General features: G+C 46.5%; 1 protein-coding gene across 4 annotated transcripts in view; it reads right to left on the bottom strand.

Moving 5' to 3' along the window:
• The window catches only part of TENM4 (teneurin transmembrane protein 4), a gene marked incomplete at both ends in the record, with an annotated part of 389,090 nt that overhangs the window by 229,123 nt on the left and 139,812 nt on the right, over positions 1-20,155 (bottom strand). The window lies entirely within an intron of this gene.

Here is a 20,155-nt window from a genome sequence, read left to right as displayed (position 1 = left end):
ACACAGGGTCAGTGTGGGGCAGTGAGCTGCCACAGAGGGCAGGACAAGGCCGCAGGGGAGGAGACGAGGGACGCTGCAAATCATACAGATTAATGCATCCAATCCATATTTAGTCGACGATATTTATGGAGCATCTACTATTCTAGGCATGTGTCTATGGTGGGGAAAGAACAATGAACAAAATGGAAATTCCTGCCTCTACACACGGGTTTAAATTCTAACAAGGGAAACAATAAATAAGATGAAAATAAAAAGGACGAGCTACCCATGTCAGCATCTTCCATGGTTTTAGGGCTTTGGTTTTTAAAATCAGGTCCCTAACTGGTAGCTTCGGCATCACCAGTGGGTATGAGATTGTGTTTGAGATGACAGTTCTGGGGTCTTGCCCCAGACTTATTGAATTAAGAACCTCACAGTGAGACCCAGTAATCTGATTTCACAAAACCTTCAGGTGACCGATAAATAACTATGATTTGAGAACCACTAATCATATATAATGGCACACAGCAAATGTAGCAACCCAAACAAATAAGTAAGATCTATAGTTAGCTGAGATGCTAATAAATCTAACACCGGCAGTGAGGGGGAGCTGTGGCCTGAGTATGTGGGGACAGTGGTGAAATTTTAGACAGGTAGCCTCAGGGCCATCTAATCCTGACTTTTCAATGAAGTGAGCCATGTTGGTGTCAGTGTGATATGAACCACTACGGACATTTACTGAGCGCATACTGTGTGCTCGGGACTTTTCTGGGCCTTCTATAGGTGGTAATCCAGCTTTATTTTTTATTAAAACCCACTACAGAGAAATTACTATTTTTCTTCCCAATTTATAGATGAGATTGATATCAATATTTTATTTACTCCCTTTAATCAGAGCAACAAGTATTATTACCACCAGCTTTTAGATGACAAGCTTTGACTTGGAGCAGGTAAGTAAAATGTCCAAAAGTATGTGACTAAGTAGATGTCATTAACAAAGACATAAAGCAAATACAATTTCTGGTGATGTCCAAAGGTGGTAAGTCTGGTGGTAAATCTTTATTATCTACGTAAGCCATACACACAGAAAGCCTTGTCTTTTGAGGCTGAATGTATTGTGGAGGTGAAGAAGTTTAAGAAATTAGATTCTAGTCTAGATTCTGCCATTCATTAATGATAAACGCATGGACAAGTCACTTAACCTCTTTTAACCTCAGTTTTCTCCTCTGTAAAGTGGGAAAAATATGGTTTACTCCAGGGATGACAGCTGCAATGAAATCTAGTGAGGTGATCACTGGGAAAGAAATATCTCTGAAGTTCACAGAATATTTTGCTTCGCTTGTTTCCCAGAAGAATTTTACAGAGGAGACTAGGAGCCTGAAAGAAGAGGATTTAAGCAGCCACACATGCCGTATTCCAAAGGCTGCTTTTTCTTGGATCAGGGGAGAGCTTTCTGGAAACCTCCCAAGTAGCACTATCAAGTGCTTTGGGTGTTTTTAGCGGAAAGTGCATTATTCTGATCTTTGGGCCACCCAATCTTTTATGCCATAGAGTCATAAAGCCAATCTGGCGGGGGGTTGAGGAGTGGAGTTAGGAGTGGAAAGGAGAAAGAAACAGAAGCCCCTCCGAGTGGGTCACTTCCTTAGGACAAGTATGTAGGGACAGTGGTGAAATGAAGCATGAAGCCCACGCTGGGCCCGGGAACCCTCTGGAACCTGATGCAGCCTAGTGTCCAGCCTCACTTCTAACCCTAATCCTTACCGCAACCCCCTCCCAGCTCAAACTGCAGCTTCCACGAGGAGGGTCCCCAGAAAGGCCAAAGAATGTGAATGGTCGCCTTGAACACAAGCAATGCCGAGTCCTGGGCTGGAAGGGAGCCGGCAGGGATGCCCATGATGGGTGGAGAGAGAACCTGGATGTCAGTGCAACCTGTCTCAGCGGTGCCCCCACCCCAGAGAGCAGGCAGCCTTGGACTGGGGAGAAGGAGACAATGAATAGGGCCATTTGTTCTGTCTAGCTCTCCTCAGGCAGCACTTTAATGGAGACAGAATGTGATAAGGAAGCCCTCAGCAGCGGCAGCCTCCTGGGTGGACTGCATGCCCCCTCCCTACCCACCAGAGCAGCGGGAGGCAGTGGCTGATCCAGTACTGCCCAGTGTTACCATGGCGGAGAGAAGAGATCTAGCCCTTGTCCCTGCCCCTACTCTAGGAGTCAGCCTCCTTGTGGCATTTTACTTAATCTATATTAAGAGTGGCTGTTACTTTTTTGAGCACCTACTATGTGTGTGTTCACATTCTTAACTTTTCTAATGCTCACAACAACCCCTAGAGGGCAGTATTCACATCATTCTCATTGATGAAGCAGGCAAGAGGAAACCATGCACACGTCCAGACCAACTGTGGGTGCATTATAGGTAGAAAGAGCCTAGTGGAACATGTCACTATTCTTCTTATAAGATCATACCCATGTGAAAAAGCCATAAACTTCAGAGCTTTGGCTCAGGCAAAGTACTCAAAATGTCAAAAGCCCTGTGATTTATGGTCAGCAACTGGCTTTAAAAAAGGGTGCCAGGCTGGGTGCTACCCCCAGCCCTGCAAAATGGCAGACAGGTGCCCCAAGTTCTCCTTGCTACAGAGTTAATGATGACCCCAGCAAGCACTGCAGTCATTAATCGGGCCCTAAGGATTGTCAGATATGAAAGATGATGGTATTTAATTATCATAAAACACAAAAACTCCAGCTGCCTGAGAATGCCAACAGAAAGAGTTATGTGGGTTCCATTAAAATGCCATCGACTACCACTGACTTGGGATGGTGATGTAGCGGTGCTGAGAGCTGAGCTAATGAACCTTGGCCTACAACACCAATTTAGAGAGGCCAGAAAGCTCTTTGTCACCGCAGTCGGCAGCCGGAGTCTCATGGCCTGGCGTCTAATCTGAGTTCTGCCTCCTTTAAGCTGTAGAGTCTCCATTTGTTTTGCCTCTCTTGAGTTTTAGTTTCCTCACCTGTCAAATGTATGTTCAAGCACCTTGCAAACTATAAAGTCCTACCCAAGAGGTAGAGGTAACTATCACTAGTGTGAGTACCTCACCTACAGTGGATACAAATAGTGAAATTCTAATTATAACCTCTGCTTGGAGCCTAAGGCTAGAGGATGATTTTTTCTCCCACTGTGGTGTATTCTCTACCCATTTGTTTTCTTCTGGAATGAAATGCTTTCTGTTCACTTTCTCTGGTGTCCTTCTAAAGGCCAGGGTGCAGGGATTCTAAATGGTGCTTGGCCTGAAGCTCGAGACAGACTCCCTGAGAGCAAAGGCCCACAGTGGCCAGGACAGCCCACTGCGGGGCTCCCTTCCAGTTTCCTTGCTGGGAGTAAAACAGAGCACACTGAGGTTACAGTATAGCTAGGTTTGCTTTTCTATTTGCTTAGGGCAGAAGAAACAGACTCTCCCAATGCTTTGCATGTTAGAGGTGGCAATGAGGGGATAGGTGTGTGGAAGTCTCACTGTATGCTGCTGTGGAACTCACACAGGAGTATCTCAGAATGTAGAACGGGGCATCTCCTGCTTGTGGCAGAGGCTGGGAAGCTCACCTAGCATTGAGCAGGGATGGTTCCAGGACCCCAGGAGCACACAGCCCAGTAGCAAGAGGAGGGGTAGTAAGCGGCTACTCTAAGACTACCTTCTGCCTCCTTCGCCCTGTCCTTAGTTCCAGATCGTTCTCCAACCCCTGAGAACTTCTCCAACCCCTGAGAACTTCATCACTTGGGCTCCCTTATTCCCTGGCTTTCACTGTGAGCCCAGAAGAACACCGAAAGGTAGAAGAGTGGAGAAATGTTGGAAAGTTCCTCTTCTCCAGCGCCCAGCCCCACTTCAGCTGCTGTATCCGGCAGTAGTCACATCCCTCCCTGATACCATGTTTACAGATAGGGTGGCCTGTGGAAGCTTGTAGGAAGGGCGAGGACTGGAGCTGGTTACTAGTAGAGGTGGGGTCGACATGTGTCAGAGGGGAGGGTGAGGTCTTCACTAAGGGACAGATGTGGGCAAAGATACAAGCCTCACATAGCAGGATGGTAAAGGGGCCACGCACACCTGCAGCAGAGATATGGAGGCTGGAACACACCGAGATCCTGAAGCCAATGACAGCCTTAGGATTGTTTGGAGGGCTTCCCTCGACTCCCCATCTTATTACATGTAACAGTCAAAAGCATGAGCCAGAAGCCCAGGCCCAGACCTCACCAAACACACATGAAGGTCCTCGTCCAGCAACAAGTGCTGCTGGCCAGGTGTTGGGAAAGGTATCCTGTTGCCTCTAATGAGACAGTTGAGGGAAGAGCAAGTTTTCAGAGTCTCCACAGAGATAGGTGTAATCAGCCTTGTCTGTTCCAGAGCCACAGAGGGTCACGCACAAGCTAAGCCAAGAGCATCAGAGACTACCTTTTCTCAGCCTATTCAGGCTGCGTGAATAGCTTAGCTGAGCCATTTGAATCCAGAAGTATAACATCTCCCACTTACATTCTTTCAAACTTGATTCTTGTGCTTGTTCCTATTTGAGGCTAATTTGCTATTGTGACCTTATGCAATGCACTTAACCCACCTGAGTCCTACTTTCCTCAGTTGACAAACAGGAAAAAGAGGTGGTCCCTTCCTTGCACTTGATACTGGAGACATGGAGATGGTTTAGACAGAGCTCCTGCCCACAGAATCCCAATAGACTTGTAGAGAAAGGCCAGCTGCAGCCAGAGGGGATCTTCTTTGGGTGCATGCTCTCCCTGAACTTAAAGCCATGTCTACCTCAGGGCAGAATTTGTCCCAAGAAAGCTTTCTGACTGTCAAGTGACCTCCCTTTCTATCCACTGTCACCTTCTTACCCTTTTCAAAAGTGGTCTGACCCATAAACAACTAGGTCAAGCCCCACATCAACAAGGAACCAGAGTTGACAGGTGAGACAAGTGTGTGTGTGTGTGTGTGTGTGTGTGTGTGTGTGTGCATGCATGCCCATGCCAAAAGGAGAGAAGTTGGCTCAAGAGGAGTCAATGGTGTGTTGAGAATATGAGCTCATGGGTATGTAGCCTACCTAGGCTGCATTCATAGAGGTAAGACACTAAGAACAAGGGAGGTGACAGCCATGCTCTGCTAACTGGATGGAGTAGGTCCAAAGGACAAATGTCTGGATTGTGAGTCATCCATGCAATAAAGGCTGGCCATCTCTTGAACTGGTGAATGTTTACTCTGGCGTCTCTGGAAGGGAAGTGTTTAGTTAGGTATTTATTTATTTATTTATTGTAGTACTGGGGATGTAACCCAGGGGCTTTCTACCTCCAGGCTATACTCTCAGACCTATTTTATATTTTATTTGGAAACAGGGTCTCACTAAGTTGCTGAAAGCCTCACTAAATAGCTGAAGCTGGCTTCGAACCTGTGCAATCCTCCTGTCTCTGCCTCCCAAGCCCTAGGATTACAAGCGTGCGCCACCACACCCGGCCCAAGGGGAGGGTTTAGAAATTGTGTTCCTGTGGGAGTAGGTAGGGGATGGGTGCTAGGAGCCTGGAATAGGGAAAGCACAAAGAAAGGGCCTATGTAGAGGAGTGAGGCTAAAGCCTGCCCCACACCTTGGGACCACCTCTCTAAGCCTCAGGGATGAGGCCTGGTAAATCCTGATTAATGGAGAAGCTATATCTGGATATGTGTAAAAGTATGAATGTAGCATTGATTAACCTGGACACTCACTCTTGGGATGGGGAAAGGGGGAAGTAGGGGGTTGGAGAAGGCACCAAGCACAGTCTGAATGTGTGCCATTTTCAATATGATGCACATGAAAATAAAAATAAATTTAAAAAAGAAACAACAACAAAAATCCCAAATCTGGGTTCTAGGAAACTAAACACCCAATCACACAGTTCAGCAGAGAGTTCAAGCCTGAGGAACCATTCCCAACCTCACCATTAACTCACTCTGCAGCTTCAGGAAGTACCTTCCTCTATCTGAAAAAAAAAAAAAAAACTTCCCCCATTTTAGCGAACATCCTCCTCTATAGATACTTAGAAAGTAAAGTCAGAGGACTTGGCAATCACTGCTAAGTTGTTGAACCTGAATAAGACAGGTTTTGACAGTTTCCTCATGGACTCTCAGGGAATTTCCTGGAAGCAGGGGACAGGAAGAATATTCCTGCTGCCCCCACACAGCTGTGGGTGGGGAGAAACAGGTCTTCTCCTCCCAGGGCTTTTGACAGATGAATCAGGGCCAGGACCAGGAAGTTAGCCCGGGCTATCAGCAGCTCAGCTTAAGAAAAGCCTTCTTCCATGAAGCCCTAGGATACTGAATGGGCCCCTCTCCAGGCAGTAAGTGCTGTCACCAAGGCAGAGGCTGAAGTGACAACCAGAACCTCTGCCCTGGGCTTCAAACCTCCAGGGCTTAGCTTAGGATAGAAAGAGTTCAGCAGCATGCCTATGTGTGTCCCTCACCCCCTCCTGCTCTCAACATCATCCACTCCTGCCACAGCCTCCCCAGCGCAATGAGGCCAGACCTCGGGGGACCGCCAGCCCCCTCCCTCTTTCAGTTTCAACAACTTAGCAGTGACTACCAAGTCCTCTGCCTCTGCCTCTTTCCCTTTATCCATTGGGTTCTCACTACCCCATGGCCGCCACCCTCTTAGCTCAGGTCCTCATCAGTGGCCAGGAAGGCCAGGGCCACAGATGGCACTGGGGTGCCACTCACAGCCTCCCACCAGTTGGAGTGACTGACCTAAAAGGAAACTGAGCCACATCATTCCCCGGCCTTCTGGTCCCCACTGTCCACTAAATGATACCTCTCAACACCTGGCCCAGCCCCACAGCTGCAGGGCAGAACTCAGAGCTGTCTCCCTCCTCTTATAAAAAGATACCATGGATGCAGTAGCATACACCTGTAATCCCAGTACTTGGAAGGCTGAGATATAAGGAATGAGGATGGTAGGATTAGAACCAGCCTCAGCAACTTAATAAGACCCTCAGAGACTTAGCAAGACCTGGTTCCAAAAGAAAAGGGGGCTAAGGGTGTATCTTGGACACAGAATTCTCCTGGATCCAATTCCCAACCACCCCCCCCAAAAAAAAACCCTCAGAAAACAGTAATCCTACTGGGAAACTACTTGTCTTGCACCGAAAGCTTTGTGTGCGCTGCTCTTTTGCACAGAAGGTTTTATTCCTTCCTTTTCTTGGATAACTGGGATCAGAAATATCTCCTCCAGGACACCTACTGAGCCCCACCTGTACCCTCAGTTTTGGTTAGAGGCGCCTGCTCTGGGCTCTTCTGCTCTCTGCTGGCCCTGAGTTAGCACCATTGTTTACAGCTCTGTGTTTCACCAGACACTGCGCTCCAGGGCAGAGGTCTTATCTTAACACAACACAGGCAGTGAGGCTAGAAGTAGATGACTCTTCCCTCCCGGATCTGCTGCAGGTTCCTGCCATGGACTCCTTCACCCACTTCCCAAGCCGTGTGGGGTGACTGGTATACTCTAAACACGCTGATCGTTAAACTTGACCTGGCATTCTACAAACTGTTTGTGGAAGACAACTCATAACTGTGGTGGGTATAAACTATGGATCAGCAGCTGAGGCTGCCATGAAAATAAAATAAAGACAACGAACCCCAAGGGTCAGGAGGGCATAGCCTGCTTTATTGAGACTGGAGGCCAGGTTGGTTTATCAGGTGGTTTTCCTGACTCTGTGCCCCAGGAGGGGGGCTCAAGCAGCACAGGAAAGGTGAGCTCTCAGACATCAGATTTGCACTCTCCCCCCACTTTATATCTGTTAGTGTGTGTGTGTGTGTGTGTGTGTGTGTGTGTGTGTGTGTGTTCTAGGGCTTGAATCTAGAATTCTTCCTTTGAGCTATACCTCTAGCCTTATTTTATTATTTTATTTTGAAATGGAATCTCACTAAGTTGCAGAGGGCCTCACTAAGTTGCTGAGGCTGGCTGTGAACCTGTGATTCTCCTATCTCAGCCTCTCAAGTGCTGTGATTACAAGTGTGTGCCCCCACGCTGCCTGGCCTGCTTTCACTTCTAAGAGACACTGACATTTCTAGATGACAGGTTGGCTAAATGTTTGCCAGAGCCTACAAGCTGCACCACAGAGTGTGTAAGGGCCCTGGCTTGGGCTCACGCTCCCTTGGGTTCAAATCTCACCTCTCCTACTACACAATGGCCACCTTGCAGACCTTTTATGGGCCTCCATTTCATGCCATGAGCCCCCAAACAGTAGAGTGCCCTAAAGACTAACTCTGAGTGTGACTTAATGTGAATACAGGGCCATCACTTAACAGCTCTGTGGCCTTAGGTGACTTCCTAATCACTGAAAGCTTTGATTCTTCATCTGTAAAGCTGGGATTCATCTAGTCTTGATGTTGGGTGAGTGACTAGTTCAGTGTCATAGATCCTTAGTGAGACTAAGTACTCTCACCTCAGGCTGGAGAGTCTCTGGTTCCAGAGTTCTCCTCTATCTTTTCACCTAGGGTTTGGTCTTCCTTGATTTTTTAGCTGCCTTCCCTGTAGGGGTTATTAAGCTATCCATGATTGTTGAATGAAACTACATTAAGCTTTTTGTCCATGCAGGTCTCCAGGTCTGGGCACTGGGAGGTTGTCAGGGGAAGAGAGAATAAGTATTGACGCATGACTATAAGCAGGGTTTGTAGGAAGGTTTTCTCATTTCATCTTCAAAGCAATGCTATATGATGGGTCTTTATTTCTCCATTTTGCATATAAGAAAAGTTGCCCATGTCTTTGTTCATGAAATTTTTCAATTTTTTCCAATAATAGGATATCTCAGGGCCTAGCACTTGGGATACCTTTATTTAACATCTGGACATCTGGATCCAAAAACCAAACAACAAAGAAAACAAGAACTGTCCATCCTCTCACCCAAGAGTTAGGTGTTATTACAAATGAGGAATGGCCAAGTGGCTTCTCAGGTGGAAAGGCCCATAAACAAGACTCCAAGCTCCGTATCTGGACTCCAGCCCAGGAGTTTAGAGAAGCTGCGTGCGACACCATCTACCTCAGCCCAGGGGCTCCATCCAAGCCCTGACAGTCACAGGTAGCCCAGTGCACCCTTCAATGTTCTCTGCCTTCTTCCTCAGGCCCTCAGAGACCTTGAGAGACAAGGAAGAAAATCCTGGACCACTTTATACAGTTAAAGAGGTGCTTTCTACCACTTATGATGTGACCACAAGTGGGATCTGTTTCTGATACAAGTTCAGGAGGTCTTGGGAAGGTATTCTACCCATTGATGACCATAATCCCTGTCAGACCAGAAAGATAACAGGAGTTTTATCCTCCTGAAGTCCTCTGCAAAGTGCCTGGCTCTGCCCTCAGGCCACAGAAATGCAATACTAATGATAAGTAGCCTTAAGTACTGAAGGTTGGGTTGCTAGTTACTCTAAGTATCTTTAACACACTTTTTCCTCCCAGTTTCCAAGAGCCCTCTGAATCCTGGTGTAAGAAACACAGCATCGTGTGTGAGGAGGGTGGACTGGGTTTGAAGTCTGGCTCCACCAGTTGCTAGCCAGTCCTTTGCAAGTACTTAGCTCTCCCTGTGCCCCATCTTCTTGGTGTGGAATATCACATCAGGTAGCAAGAATCACATTAAATGCTAAAAACATGCAGGATCCTAGCTAGTACCCACTAAATGTGAACTACTGCTATCTTTGTTTCCCAGAGGAGACTGAGGCTCTAAGAGAGAATTTACTCATGCTCCATAGCTCCTAGTTCCAGAATGCAATCCCAGTCTACCTAGTCTCGCCTCCTTGCTCCTAATGGCCATGTCATACTTTCCACAGTTCATTTGATTATCCACTCACCTGGCATTTATGAGGTGCTCTGTAAATGGTATTACTTTGAGAAGGGTCTCCTAAGTGCATTGCTGCTGGTCAGTTCCTTCCCCCCACCCCTTCTCTTGCTGTGGCTCTGACCACCACAGAGCCAGTCCCCACAGCCAGGGCACAGATGGTGCTAATTTTATTGCAATGTCGAAAGTGTACATTCTGTGAGCATCACCTGGGCTCATACCCCAAGCTAATTCTTTTTTTCTTCGCTGTGGAATATTTTATTTTTCCAATTTCAGAATCTACTTCTATTTAAAAGAGAAAAGAAAGAAATCCAATCAGCCCAGCTCAGGTTTGCAAAGCAAATATTGTGGCTGGTCTAGAGCCTTAATCAAACAGTTATACTCATAACCACAGTGATCACGGCTTTGCCTAATTTACACAGCCCAGGGCATCCTAAAGAAAATGGCTCTTGGTGATACAGGTTGCGGTGCCAGGGTGCACCGACACTGAGGAAGGGGCGCAGATCCCCAGGCCTGGCATCTTGATGAATCTGAAGCTAATATGGATTTAGAGGCACGTCCCCTGGGAATGCCACACACACCTGGATGTCATACTACATTTTCTTTTTCATTTTTTATAGAGGAAAGAGAAGGCGAAGCTAACTTTTACCTGAATGCTTCCTTTGTTTGCTGGGAGTAGAAAGGCCAGTCGGCCTCAGTGTCAGAGGACGTGCTTCTGAGTCCAGTGACCATGGGGTTGAATTCTGGCTCGGGCACTCACTAGCTGGGTGACCTGGAGAAGTCACTAAGTCCCTCTAAATATCACCTACTCAGAGACTGAAGATTAAATGAGAAAACAGTGAGTTTCCTACTACACAGTAAACTTGGCATTCTCAGTGCTTAGCATAAGACCTCCTTTACTGTGAGCATAATACAAGTACTTATTTACTATGCCTACAGTCCCAGTGTCTATTGTTTACTAAGTTCTTAGTATGTGACAGGGATTATGCTAAATTCTTCATAGGCACAAATGAATTTTATCCTAAGAATAACCCTGCAACACATGCATTGCTATTTCCTTTCCAGCTTTGACATAAACAAGGCTCTGGAAGTCGGGAGACTTGTCCAAAATACCACAGTTACCACAGTTGGTCTAAGAGGGGCCCCGTGAGGGCACCAAGGCCACAGGGAAGGATTCCTGGGGGCCGACTCAGAAGTCAGGGTAAAACTTCAGAGGGCTTAATCATCATCTCCAACCAACATCTGCTGAACCTTTGCCACTGGCTTGCCTGTGCTAGTTACGAGCATAGACTTTCCCATCCTTGATGTGAGGTTCTAAGTTTCTGGACTACCTGGAAGAAAGGAAAGTGAGAATTCTAGTTCTCTTGAGCATCTTGGGGGCTGGGAGGGTAGAGAGGTGCCCCCAGGCATAGGGTGGGTTGATTTGGCCCACCCGTGCCCTGCCTGCTGTATAAGGTGGCAGGACCTGCAGGTGCCCGTTGCTCAAGCTCTTTCCTCCCACCACGCCTTTGCCACTCCAGCATCTGGAATTTGTGACTTTTGCTCACCTGCTATTTCTTCTAATAACACTTATCTTTTGGTTTGGGTGCACGCTACTTTCAGCCAATGAATTTGGATGGAACTAGGTAGCAAATGAGAGCATCCCCATTCCTCTGGCCAGGGTGTCTGATTCAGGTAGAGATAGGTGACCCTGGTGTCTTTCCCAGCCCACTCCTCTATCCACGAGGTTCAAATATCTCAGAGATTGAAACAGCACATCCAAGCCTTTCCTCGCTCTTGGACAGACCTGGCCACAACCTCCTTTGTACCTCATGAACTTGAAACCACAAGGTACTTGTACCTACACAGCCAGTACCCTAATTCCTACGTGTCCCCCATTTGTAAGCCCCTGAGATGACTCCCACGCAGCCTCATGTCACCTGCACCCAGTCCAATACCTGTCACATCGTAGGTGCTGATGCTAGGTGAATAAATGGCATTCTCGGATGTCACCAATGCTGATGCTAGTGATAATAGCACCCTGCCTACCACTATAACGTATGACCAGCTCTGCCTCATAAGAACAGTGTCCAATAATGATCTATGGACATTAGATAATAGAGAATGCCCACCTCCAGGTGGGCAGAGCATGGCCTGCGCTGCAGGGCCACAGTAACACAGTCCATGCCTTTGTTCACCTCCTCGCCCCTCCTCCCTCACTGCATGACTCATGGTCACTGTTACTAATCACACTTACTCACATCCATTCTTTCTGTGCCCTGAGGACAAACTACCTCATCCCTTCTTAATCTAATGACTGAAATTAGGTGAAAGCAGCCATCTGATACAGGTTAGGCAGCACCCCAGAAGGGAAGACATCAAACAGGCTATTACCCCCAAACCCTTTGTCTCCATTCTCTTAACTACCCATGCAAATCAGGCGGAGTGATTCCAAATGGGGAAAACATGTTCAAGGTTCCAGGCGATGGCTGCACCCCTGACCCCGACTTGTGTCAGGTCACCCAGGGAGCACCTCCTGGTGCCGCTGGGCCCTCTTCACCAGCACATGCCTGCTGAGCCTCGAGTGTGCCGGGCACCAAGCTTGGGACTTTAACTGGTGTTCTGCCATACGTGCTATAGCGCTGTGAAGTGTTGATGCCATCATCCTCACTCTACACACGAGCAAGCTGAGCCCGGGAAGGTAAAAGGTGACCCTGAGTCTGTCCAGTAGGTGGTAGATTCAAAGGACAGAGTTGACTCCGCCAGCGCAGGCACTTTTCCCCTCTCCCCATCACTCTCTTGACACTGTGTGTTAAAGGGATTCAGTAAAGCCGGGAACAGCCAGTCCTGGGAAGACGAGGCATTGATTCAATGTGGGTCCCACCTACAACACCATTTCTCAGGCCTGTGAGGGAAGGGGGGGGGGGAGTACCCTAACCCATCCTGTATCTGGACGTTCAAGACCTGAGGTTGGCAGGGACTGCAGCAGAGCAACGACCATGTCCAGCCTCAAGTGGACTGTACCCAAAGGAGCTTTGGAAACACATCTCTGCATGTTCTCCCCCTACAGAACGGAAATGAGCCACTTAGGAGGATTTCTAAATGTCCAAGCCCTCCATGAAAATCAAGCCCAACTGCCCCCTTCTCTCTCACACAGGCCAGGTCTGTGCTGTAACGACAGCCACTTTCTCCCTGCCCCTCCAGATTTGCTTGTCTGAGCCCATCTGTGCAGGGCTGTAACCAACCTAATCAGGCACTGCAGGCAGGCCCCTGGGGAGTCTTGAACCCTGACGGTATAGGGCCAAGGCCAGGAGGAAGGCGTTAGCCCAGGGGAGCCTGGCGTCTGCTGAATAGCTTGAGGCCATCCTTGTCTTGGATGGGTCGCTAGACTGAAGGTGTATGTTGCCTGTTTGCCTATGATCTCAATTTCCTGAGGATCATGAGAACTCTCTCAGGACTCTCAAGCCCCCAGACCTTTTCCCTTCTCTGACCTCAGAATACAGAGTCAAGTCAATCAACTTTTTCTGGTACCTACTCTAGATAAGGCCAGGTGACAGGCCCAGAGTAAAGGAGGAAGTAGCCTGAATGTACGCCTGCCAGGAAGGCGCTGGAGATGGGTGTGGAGACAGTGAGCCCTAACATGGGGAACCACTGGTATCCAGAGTGTAACCAAGGACAATGGGGCGGGGAGGGGCTGATGTTCTCTTGCAAAACTGGGAGAAGGCAATGAATGTCTCTGGGATCCAAGGTGCAGCAGGCACTCTGCACAACATTTCAGTCAAGGTCTCAGAGGCATTCCCTGGAGGCTGTGAAGGATGTGCAAAACTAAGTGACAGGGACAACACAGAAAACCGGCAGGGACAGCATGAGCAAAGGAGGCAGGCAGGCAGAAAATAAAGAAAGCGTGGTCTGTACCACTAAAAGGCAATTAATTTAATTAAGCTTTGCTCTTGTGATGTCTTTATGATGACAGTTCTTGTTTCTTAACTCTTGCTGTGTTTTTGCCTGGTGTCTCCAACTAGGCCAACATTTCCAAACACTTCTTTAGATCACTGTTTCTCTCTGGAGTCCACGCAGTGCTCCACATGCAACAAAAGCTGCCTTGACTGGTAGGGACAAAATGGACTATATTCCTATATTAGAAAAGAATACTGGGGCCAGGCGTGGCGGTGCTCATCTGTAATCTCAGTACTTGGGTGGCCGAAACAGGAGGTTTGCAGGTTTGAGGACATACTCAGCAACTTAGACTCTCAGCAACCTAGCAAGACCCTGTTTCAAAAACAAAACAAAACAAAACAAAACAAAAAAACAAAAAAATGACCTGGTATCAGTTGGAAGTAGAATGCCCCCAGGGTTTAATTCCTAGTAAACATGTATGCGCACACACACACACACACACACACACACACACACACACACACACACCACTGATTGGATTAGCACAGGCAGCATAGGCAAAACCACCCTTTCAGAATATCCTACTCATCAAAAACATCCCATTCACCTTTTCACAGTGATATAACTGTTAGGAGTAATTGCCGCAACAGAGTGGCAATCCTAGTCAAATGTGCCAAATGTGTGATTACAGCTCAGCAGGTAACATGACCCCAAAGGCCTAAGACCTGTGAGATATCAGGAAAGGAAATTAAACGGAAATGCTCCACAAATCCAAAATGCAAACAGTTGCATGAGAGAGGTTAGAAAAAGTCTCACGTTGATGTGAAAATCGTGCCTGGAATCCAGCTGGGACTCAGGTGCTCCTCACCATCGCCCTCATCCTTGTCCCCATGTCCCCAGACCAGAGGCATCAGGCTCAGCCACACACCCCTCTCACAAACATTGTTTTTCCTGGAGCATCTATTAACTGCCAGTCATTAAATGAAGCACAGAGGATATAGTGACAGACAAGGGAAAACAAAAAGGAGAGCAAGAGGAGAGACAGACAGACAGACAGACAGACTATAGCAGGCGGCACTTCTGTAGCAAGTGGTCAGGACTTCTTCCTGGCTATGTGACTTTTTTGGTCACCAAGGGCTCTGTGGTCAAAAGGTCTTTTCTTGATTTTCTTGAAATTATTAAAAATTATATTGAACATGGGCATTTTTATACAGGGCCTCATAAGTGAAGTAGCCTGTCCTGGCTATGGTCAAACAGGTCTGTCATCCAGATCCACTTTGTCCTTCCTTCTGAGTAGCAACAAGGTTGTCCAAAGAAGTGAGTATTCCTAAAAGGGCCTGAGAGATCTGAGGGCAATCCCATAGCATGGGCCAAGGGGTGCTTCAGGAATGAGCATGTGACTCAGTATGGGCCAATGAAACCCCAGGGGTGGTTTTCTGGGGATATTCTCCCTTGTTTTAATCCTGGGCAATGGGCAGCCAGTCTGTCTTACCCAGTGGGTGAGTGAGTCTGTGCCCCACACTGCTACTAGAGCCCCCCTCCTGTAACTCCAAGGGGAAGTGGGCCTGAACGTGGTGGGGAGGACCAGGGAGAGAATGTGGGCATCTGATGATTTCATTGGTCTCTGGAGCAGCTGACCCTGAGGCCCACCCCATCTGTTGGCTCCCTTTTATGTGATACAATATATGTCCCAATACTTGGTGTTACTTTTGCTAATTACAGCCTAAAGTATCTCAATGGACACAAAATCAGACCAACTTCATTTCAATCCCGATTCTGCCACTTACCACTGGTATGCCTTTGGGCAAGCCCCATTTTCTCTCCTAAGGTAGAAAATGAGGACAAGCAATCACATTTGATAATACTGGAGTGAAGAACAAAGGGGGTACTGCTAAGGAAGATGTGTGAGGGTGGGTGGTGCAGAGCGGGGGCTTAATTAATGGCAGGTATTATGCTGATGATACTGTCTGCACCTAAGAACCAGCTGCTGCCACTGCATCTCCTGGTGGTGAGCTGGTTACCAGCTGAATTTCCCAAGAAGGAGGAGGAAGAGGAAGAGGAGGAAGAAAACATCTTTTTTTGAAGAAACACCTTTTCTTTGCATAAAAAGCAATTCATAACTACACTGATGAATTTTTAAAACCTGACAAGCAAATTCAATCACTTTGCACATTAGAAAAGCAGTTGGTTGCTGAGGTGTCCTTTCAGAAATCTGGATATGCCCTGACCACCCGTCGCAGTGGGGCTTTCTTCTTCATGAAGCTAATTGTAAGGTTCACCTAGGGAGTCTGAGATGGCCAGGCTATGATTTTGCAAAAATAAGAATAATTTCAAACCCACTGTGACTGATACGAACCCCTGGTTTCTATTCCTATTTGAATAACCCTCTGAATCTCAATTCTTATTCTATATTTGAACTTTGAACTCTTGAAAATGCCTAGTCTTTTCCTTCCAACCAAACCAAACCAAACAAAATAGTAGAAACGAAGATGTGTGATTTCAGCTTAAGAGCTGCATTTTGGGCATAGAATAAATTTAATTCCTTGATGTTAGGTGATGTACAAATTCTATCCATCATCTCTTTAGCTATTTTCAGTTTTTTTAAAAAGTGTATATGTTGAGGGGATAGTTTTTCTTTTGCCCACTACCCAGACTACTTTGTAACTCCATAATTCCAAATCTTCTTGGGAAATTCCAAATGGGTACACTCAAAGAGATAACTTTTATCCTTCCTTGCAATATACCATATTTACAGGGAAGGAAAAAGGAGAGCTGGAGTCTGTTAGCTACTTGACAGCTACCCAAGTGTGGGAGTTTCCTAAAGATGGTACCGGTTGTGTTGGAAAGCTGGTGAAATGGAGATGCTTTTTACAATCCTCCTATGTCATTTTGAGAAAGGGTTCCATATGGTTCTTTCACCAGCCATCAGAGGAATGTTCCAGAAGGCTACTTCCTTGCCTGAAACCATTCTATGGTGCCTTGCTACCCTCAAATGCAAGTTCCTTAGCTGGTATTCAAGGTCCAAATGTAAGATCTGGGCCCCTTCACAAAAACCTTTAACAGTTACCATATCCTTTATATTAAGCATCCTGTCCTAGCCACACTGAATCATTTGCAGTTTCTAAGACAAGGTCACAAGAAATAAAAGAAAAAAAAAGAGAGAAAAAAGGAGGCAATGAACAACTCCAAGAAAAACGAAGGCATGCATAAGAAAGGATGGATGTAGAGCCTGGCGTGGTGGCGCACTTGTAATCCCAGCACTTGGGAGGCTGAGACCAGAGGATTGTGGTATGCGGACAGCCTCAGCTACTTAGTGAGGCCCTTTGCAACTCAGTGAGACCTGGTTTCAAAATAAAGAATAAAAAATAGGGCAGGAGGTGTAGCTTGGAGGTCAAATGTGCCTGGGTTCCATCCCCAGACCCACAAAAATAAAATAAAATAAAATAAATGAAAGGATGGATGGCTATAGAGCTAATTGGCTTAGAAGCAAACCAAACAAAACCCAGGAACAACAACAAAAAAAATCTCATATATTACATAATCATAATTATGTAACCAACGACTACTTATTTAACCAAAAATGATTATAACAATTATGTTGGAGTTATAGGGAGAGGAAAAGCAAGAAGGCAGGTGTGGGAGTTATCTCTCACACAAAGTCAACAAATAATGTCTAAAACTGATAAATGAAAAATAGCAGCATAAGCCTATTATTTAGAAGCGCAGAGGTAAATACAGGGAAAACAGCTGAAGAAGAGATCAGAGCTGTGATGTTCGGGGGAGTGGGGCGTGGGGGTGGGGAGGGATGTGGCAAGGGGTTATTTCTTATTATAAAAATTTCCCCAAAATTTAACGTTTAAAATGTTGTGCTCACTTTCACAGTTCACTTTCACTTAAAAATAATTATGAGTAAAAGTCGTTTTAGAAAGCCATAGAAGCATACCGTGAAAATCAGGTTTGATGTTACTGTTACAGACCCTCTGAGAAAGGACACCAAAACAGAGCTACAGGGTGGCATTTTACAGATCAAGATAACTTGCTTTTTAATGTGGTGAACACCAGTGATTAGGAGAATTATCTGGAATCCATCAATGACAAGGAAGGCTTTGGGAATGCTTATTTACCTGGCTTTGCAGCTGATAATTTTCTAGGTTTGAAGGATAAAGATTAAAATCTTTGTAATGCTGTACATTTTGCTGGTTGTTATAAACCATTGGTATTCACCAAAATTTATTTTTCCTATAAACCAATAAAATGTTTTTCTTTGCTTGCTGGACACTCATCTCAGTGAACTACTTGCCTGAAGTCCATGTGTGAACGCAGAGTTGGAATTCCTTCACATGGATTACACTGCTGTATCCTTGGAGTCTGTTTCTGATGAATCATTTGCTGTGTGCATTATGGGGGCCAGTACAGGGATTGAGCTAATGTTAAAGTGGTTTGCTTGTTGCCCTGTGCCAATTTTTTTTTTTACTGTTATATCTGTTTTGCTAACATAGCAATTTATTTTATTTATTTTTTGAAAAGAACCAATGCTATATTATTTTTATATTAGAAAAAAACATTTGTTAAAGAAAGAAGTGAGCTTTCCACCAACCCTCTCCTCATTACTGTGCTAAAGATAATGAAGCAGGTGCCAAGAAGCATGTCAACATGCCAGGTAAGGAATGTAAATGGGGAAAAGTGTATACCCATCAGAGAAAGATGTCTTGGGGAAGGAATGGATTTGCCCAGCAGCTAACAGGGCTTTTCTCTTTTGCTTTGGTTTTTGTGGTACTGGGCCTTGAGCATGCTAGGCAAACACTCTATCACTGAGCTAGATCCCTACCCCCAAGAGGTTTTCCATATAGTAGCTTTTGCCCCACACACAGTATTAGTGTTTCCCTTTTGCACAGAATCTCAAGCACATGTGACTGATGCTCACATGCCCTGCATTAGGCCAAAGGCTCTTTATTTTGAAAACTTGTAAGGCATGTATAAAGTCTTCTGTCCACTTTGTTAACAATGTCCTTCAAGTCGGGAGCCATGTCAGAGCACAGATCCCATGAGAGAGTTGGCTGGCTCAGCTCTCCAGCTCTCTCCCTTCCATCTAGAAGAAAGAAAAAGGTCTTCTCTCTGCTTTTTAATCACACTTAATTCAAAGCAATACTCAATGGCTGCCAGAGCTTCAATTTGAACTCCTTGACACCCAGAAGGGTATGTTGTGTTTCCGTAAGTGTGTGTTGCTGGGATCCCTGGAACTGCTCCCAAGGGCAGAGCACCAGGCCCGCATTCCCCTGCCCACTGGCCCTGTCCAGTGTGTGTGTGTGTGGGGGGGCTGCCTTCTATGCAGCTGTCATCAGCCCCACCATCCAGCCCCACACGTTATGCCCCAGCCAGCAGAGGGCACGGATCCTGGACCTTCCCCTCTCGCCACTCTGTAGTCCTCCCAGCAGAGTGGCCCCTGGGAACCCTTTTTCTAGTGCCAGAAGTGATGTGGCCTATAGCAGCTTTGTGAAGAGAGATAGAAATGATGTCTGCAGTCAGTGCTGTCCCACCTACTTGGAGAGAACTTTTCAAGGGGGCTATATTATACTTTGAGATGTAACCTCCACTCCCCCCCCCCCCAATTGTAACACTAAAAGTATAAATAGAAGCCTGGTTGTAATTAGATGGTGCTACTACTAATTCCTAATGTAACCTCTCAATATTTAAGTGTGTGGCAAATCTAAAATAATCAAAACAGTATAGAAATGGCTTTAATATCTGCAATATACTGACAGAGAACATTCCCTAGCATTGAAATATACCTTGGAACACACAGGAGTGCGCTGTATAATAAATTTAGGGGGAAGCAGAACACTTGTGGGGGTTGCAAGTGTGGGCTTTGGGGTCTCATCCATACAGGCACAGATTCCAGCTTCTGCATCTGCTGCCTGCCTGACTACACATGCTACGTAATTTCTTGAAGTCCGCTTTCCTTACAATGAATGGAAATAATGTAAATGATCACTACTGGAAGAATTAAGAAAATAGGAAAGGCACTGAGCACAAACACAGGCCTCCACTACCAAGTGGGCACTGGTTGAGTGGGGCTGGATTGGAATCCAAGTTCCACCACCCTCTACTTGGGAAGTCTCATCTCACCCGCATCATCTGTGCAAGGGAAATGCTGGCACTTCAGTGAATGTGAAGGTCCCAGGAGGGCCGAATTAGGTACTTCCTGCATATTTGTATGTGTGGCTTGCAGAATGAAAAATTCACTAGCAAGATGACTGCAAGTAGAGGGAGCTGTGGCCCTAATGAAGGGGGTCAGGGCCTCCAAAGCTCACCCATCTTGTTCTTGCAGGTGCCTGCCTCCACCAGCAGCCTGGAGGGGTCACCGTGCAGAGAAAGGAAGCCACGTCACCTTCAGAACACTCATCACCCATGCCTTTGGCCCCATTTGCCTATAAATCTGGGACCCCTTGTAGGTTGCCTGTAAATCCACGTGGCCCTCCT

The sequence above is a fragment of the Muscardinus avellanarius genome, assembly GCF_963383645.1.
Source record: "Muscardinus avellanarius genome assembly, chromosome: 1".
Classification (NCBI taxonomy): Eukaryota; Metazoa; Chordata; class Mammalia; order Rodentia; family Gliridae; genus Muscardinus; species Muscardinus avellanarius.
Note: the sequence above shows the minus strand (reverse complement) of the source record. Positions and strands in the feature narration are given on the sequence as shown.